The sequence below is a fragment of the Haliaeetus leucocephalus genome, unplaced genomic scaffold, assembly GCF_000737465.1.
Source record: "Haliaeetus leucocephalus isolate CR32 unplaced genomic scaffold, Haliaeetus_leucocephalus-4.0 Scaffold808, whole genome shotgun sequence".
Lineage (NCBI taxonomy): Eukaryota > Metazoa > Chordata > Aves > Accipitriformes > Accipitridae > Haliaeetus > Haliaeetus leucocephalus.
The window spans coordinates 3651320-3657057 of record NW_010973244.1 but is presented as its reverse complement, the minus strand read 5'-3'; the positions used below and the strand labels follow the sequence as shown (position 1 = coordinate 3657057).

The window sequence follows — 5738 nt, the reverse complement described above, 5'->3', positions numbered from 1 at the left end:
ATCCCACTGGGAGGGGGGGAGTGAGTGAGCGGCTGCGTGGTGCTTAGTTGCTGGCTGGGGTTAAACCACGACAGTCCATTTTGGCGCCCAATGTGGGACCCAAAGGGTTGAGATAACGACAAACCTGACCAGAGCTTGTTAAAACAAATTTGTTATAAGCATTCATTATATTGGTCTAATAGTCGCTGGTCATTACGTTGGTTTATGTATTCTTAGAGTTGTTGCTTTGGTTTTTAAGGCTCTGTTATGTATCACCTCGCTTGCTGTACGTAGTCCCTCTTCTGCTTATCATCCGTGGGAGGTGGATTAAGGTTTTCGCTTTGATGTATTGTATAACACTGGTTTATGGTATGATAAAGTCATCGGCTGTGGGATTAATCCGGTATTTGCACTCAGCATTGTCACCTTTATACTGCGGGAGCCATCTGTGGGAAACTATTAATAATTATACCATTTACCTTTCCTCCTTGGAAAACCAGTCTATGGGTGGGGTACCTTTCTTCCCCTCTCCTTTCTCCTTCAGTCCAGTTACAATGGTGTTTGAGAATTTTGAAAAATTTGAATACTCTTGGGATGTTGAGACCAGCACGGTCCTAGCCCTACTGCTAGGAATTAGCATGCTCCTGAATGTGGTTCAGCTCTTGTTTAAGGTTAAACAACTATTTAAGATCACCCAGAGATCTGCCCCGAGGCTGGATAATTATGAGTGGCAGGGTGTGTGGGGTAGTATGGGCAAGTACCTAGAAAAGTGGGCACCTCCAATGTTTTGGAAATTCACCCCTGAACAAGTGCAGGATCCAGAAGAACTAGTAAAATATTTGGAAAAGGTATGCTGTCACCCCGGCAGCTCCAGAGAGATACAAATCACTGCAACGCGCTGGTGCCTGGCCCATGCCTATTGAGCCCTGTTCGACACCACTCAGTACCCTCAAGGGGAAGAGAAAGTCTCTGGACCTAACAACAAAACGATGAGCACCGCGGCCACCCAAACCTCGGCAATGGGCGCTGTGGCCCCTCCAGCCCCAGCGACGAGCATTGCGGCCACCCAGACCTTGGCGACAGGCACCGCGACCCCTCCAGCCCCGGCGACGAGCACTGTGGCTACCCAAACCTCAGCAACAGGCACTGCAGCCCCTCCAGCCCCGGCAATGAGCACAGCAGCTACCCAAACCTTGGCAACGGGCACTGCGGTCCCTCCAGCCCCAGCGACGAGCACTGCTGCTACCCAAACCTCGGCGACAGACACTGCGGTTATCCAAAACCCGGTGAGCGATACTGCAACTGAACCAGCGGACCAACCTGCACCAGTATCAGTTGCCCCCGTACAGAAAAAGAAATATACAAAAAAATCAGTTCGCTTAGCGAAGGATGAAGGTGAACCAGGGTCATCACGGGAACCGGAGGAAGAGGCAGAACCAGAGGTAATAACCCAGTCCCTATCCTTGAGTGAGCTGCGGGATATGCAAAAAGATTTTGGCCACCGTATAGGTGAGCATATTATCACCTGGCTCCTCCAATGCTGGGACAATGGGGCTAATAGCTTGGAATTAGAAGGTAGGGAAGCCAAGCACCTGGGATCGCTTGCTAGGGAAGGTGGCATTGACAAGGCAGTTGGAAAAGGGACACAAGCCATCAGCCTCTGGAGGCGACTCCTGTCAAGTGTGAAGGAAAGGTACCCCTTTAAGGAAGATGTTATATGTCAGTCAAGCAAGTGGACCACCATGGAAAGAGGTATCCAATATCTGAGGGAATTAGCTGTGCTAGAGACGATTCATCATGACCTGGACAACCCACAATTACCCAAAGATCCAGACGAAGTCCAATGCACACGACCCATGTGGCGGAAGTTTGTACGGAGTGTGCCATCGTCCTATGCCAACACACTGGCAATAATGACCTGGAAAGATGAAGAGGCACCGACAGTGGATGAAGTGGCTCGCCAACTCCGTCAATACGAAGAAAATCTCTCCTCCTCCCTACAAGCCTGCATTTCGGCTGTGGAGAAGCTGTACAAGGATTTCCAGCAATTCAAAGAGGATATGTCCTATTGCCCACCTGTAAGGACCAATGTCTCAGCTATTAGGAGTGAGCGTTCCTCTGCCCAAGAGAGAGAATATAGAAGGTACACACTGCGAGGTGCCCTGTGGTTTTACCTATGTGATCATGGAGAGGACATGAGGAAATGGGACGGAAAACCTACCTCAGTCCTAAATGCACGGGTACGTGAGCTGCGAGGAAAAACCACCACAAAAGGGGATTCTACCAGGAAAAATGCCGCTCCAGTTTCCAAACAGAGTAGAAGGGCTGATCTTATTTCTGATCCTCTTGAAGGGACTTCTGAGCCAATTTTATGAGAAGTGAATACTGGATACTCTGGCCAGAATTAGAGGGGCCCTGCCTCCAGCCAGGTGGAGGAAAGGGATAACCGGGTCTATTGGACTGTGTGGATTCGATGGCCTGGCACGTTAGACCCACAGGAGTATAAGGCTCTAGTAGACGCCGGCGCAGAGTGCACTCTAATGCCATCAAGTTATAAAGGGGCAGAACCCATTTGTATTTCTGGTGTGACAGGGGGATCCCAAGAGTTAACCGTATTGGAAGCTGAAGTAAGCCTAACTGGGAATGAATGGCAGAAACTCCCCGTTGTGACTGGTCCAGAGGCTCCATGTATCCTTGGCATAGACTATCTCAGGAGAGGGTATTTTAAGGATCCAAAGGGGTATCGATGGGCTTTTGGTATAGCTGCCTTGGAGACGGAGGGCACTGAACAGCTGTCTACCCTGCCTGGTCTCTCTCAAGACCCTTCGATTGTGGGGTTGCTGAGGGTTGAAGAACAACAAGTGCCAATTGCTACCACGACGGTGCACCGGCAGCAATATCGCACCAACCGAGACTCTCTGATTCCCATCCACAAGTTGATTCGCCAACTGGAGAGCCAAGGAGTGATCAGCAAAACTCGCTCACCCTTTAATAGTCCCATATGGCCAGTGCGGAAGTCTAATGGGGAGTGGAGACTAACAGTTGACTATCGCGGCCTGAATGAAGTTACACCACCGCTGAGTGCTGCCGTTCCAGATATGCTAGAACTTCAATACGAGCTAGAGTCAAAGGCAGCCAAGTGGTATGCTCCGCTTGACATTGCTAATGCGTTTTTCTCAATCCCTCTAGCAGCAGAGTGTCGTCCACAATTTGCCTTTACTTGGAGAGGTGTCCAGTACACTTGGAATCGATTGCCCCGGGGTTGGAAACACAGCCCCACCATTTGCCATGGACTAATCCAGACTGCACTGGAAAAAGGTGAAGCTCCGGAACACCTGAAATACATTGATGACATCATCGTATGGGGCAACACAGCAGAAGAAGTCTTTGAGAAAGGGAAGAAAATAATCCAAATCCTTCTGAAAGCTAGTTTTGCCATAAAAGAAAGTAAGGTCAAGGGACCTGCACAGGAGATCCAGTTTTTAGGAATAAAATGGCAAGATGGACGTCGTCAGATCCCAATGGATGTGATCAACAAAATAGCAGCTATGTCTCCACCAACTAATAAAAAGGAAACACAGGCCTTCTTAGGTGTTGTGGGGTTTTGGAGAATGCATATTCCAAATTACACTCTGATTGTAAGCCCTCTCTATCAAGAGACCCGGAAGAAGAATGATTTTAAATGGGGCCCTGAGCAACGACAAGCCTTTGAAGAAATTAAACAGGAGATTGTTCATGCAGTAGCCCTTGGACCAGTCTGGACAGGACAAGATGTTAAAAATGTGCTCTATACTGCAGCTGGGGAGAATGGCCCTACCTGGAGCCTCTGGCAGAAAGCACCTGGGGAGACCCGAGGCCGACCCCTGGGGTTTTGGAGTCGAGGATATCGGGGATCCGAGGCTCGCTATACTCCAACTGAAAAAGAGATATTGGCAGCGTATGAAGGAGTTCGAGCTGCCTCAGAAGTGGTTGGTACTGAGACACAGCTCCTCTTAGCACCCCAACTCCCAGTGCTGGGCTGGATGTTCAAAGGGAAAGTTTCCTCTACACATCACGCGACTGATGCCACGTGGAGTAAGTGGATTGCACTGATCACACAACGGGCTCGCATAGGAAACCCCAGTCGCCCAGGAATTTTAGAAGTGATCACGGACTGGCCAGAAGGCAAAGATTTTGGAATGTCACCAGAGGAGGAGGTGACATGTGCTGAAGAAGCCCCGCTGTATAATAAACTGCCAGAAAATGAGAGGCAATATGCCCTGTTCACTGACGGATCCTGTCGCATTGTGGGAAAGCATCGAAGGTGGAAAGCTGCTGTATGGAGTCCTACACGACAAGTTGCAGAAACCGCTGAAGGAGAAGGCGAATAGAGTCAGTCTGCAGAGGTGAAAGCCATCCAGCTAGCGTTAGACATTGCTGAAAGAGAAAAGTGGCCAGCGCTCTATCTCTATACTGACTCATGGATGGTGGCAAATGCCCTGTGGGGGTGGTTACAGCAATGGAAGCAGAGCAACTGGCAGCGCAGAGGTAAACCCATTTGGGCTGCTGCACTGTGGCAAGGTATTGCGTCCCGGCTAGAGAATCTGGTTGTAAAAGTACGTCATGTAGATGCTCACGTACCCAAGGGTCGGGCCACTGAAGAACATCGAAACAACGAACAGGTGGATCAGGCTGCCAAGATTGAAGTGTCTCAGGTGGACCTGGACTGGCAACATAAGGGTGAGCTATTTATGGCTCGATGGGCCCATGATACTTCAGGCCATCCGGGAAGAGATGCAACATATAAATGGGCTCAAGATCGAGGGATGGACTTGACTATGGACACTATCGCACAGGTTATCCATGAACGTGAAACATGTGCTGCAATTAAGCAAGCCAAGCAGTTAAAGCCCCTGTGGTATGGAGGGCGATGGCTGAAATATAAATATGGGGAAGCCTGGCAGATTGACTATATCACACTCCCACAAACTCGCCAAGGCAAGCGCTATGTGCTTACAATGGTGGAAGCAACCACCGGATGGCTGGAAACATATTCTGTACCCCATGCCACTGCCCGGAACACTATCCTGGGCCTTGAGAAGCAGGTCTTGTGGCGACATGGCACCCCAGAAAGAATTGAGTCAGACAACGGGACTCATTTCCGAAACAACCTCATAGACACCTGGGCCAAAGAGCATGGCATTGAGTGGGTGTATCATAACCCCTATCATGAACCAGCCTCTGGGAAAATTGAGTGATACAATGGACTGTTAAAGACTACATTGAGAGCAATGGGGGGTGGAACTTTCAAACATTGGGATACACATTTAGCAAAAGCCACCTGGTTAGTCAACATCAGAGGATCTGCCAATCGGGGTTGCCCTGCCCAGTCAGAATTTTTACATACTGTAGAAGGGGATAAAGTCCTTGTAGTGCACATAAAAAATATGTTAGGGAAGACAGTCTGGGTTACTTCTGCCTCAGGCAAAGGTAAACCCATTTGTGGGATTGCTTTTGCTCAAGGGCCTGGGTGCACTTGGTGGGTGATGAGAAAAGACGGGCAAGTCCGATGTGTGCCTCAGGGGGATTTGATTTTGGGTGAGAATAGCCAGAATTAAACTGTATGATATTAGTTGCTATATAACCCTGCTACTGTATGTTATCATTACTGTAATTGTTATATGCTATATCCATAGTACTATAGTAAGAATCACTTAGATCAAGCAAGAAAGAACTGTGATAAAACTGAGCAAAGCGCAGTAGTGATGGAACCAGAACTG

General features: G+C 49.0%; 1 protein-coding gene across 1 annotated transcript in view; it reads left to right on the top strand.

Annotated features, from left to right (window-relative positions):
• TPK1 (thiamin pyrophosphokinase 1) overlaps window positions 1–5738 on the top strand; it is a 208728-nt gene that overhangs the window by 20260 nt on the left and 182730 nt on the right. The window lies entirely within an intron of this gene.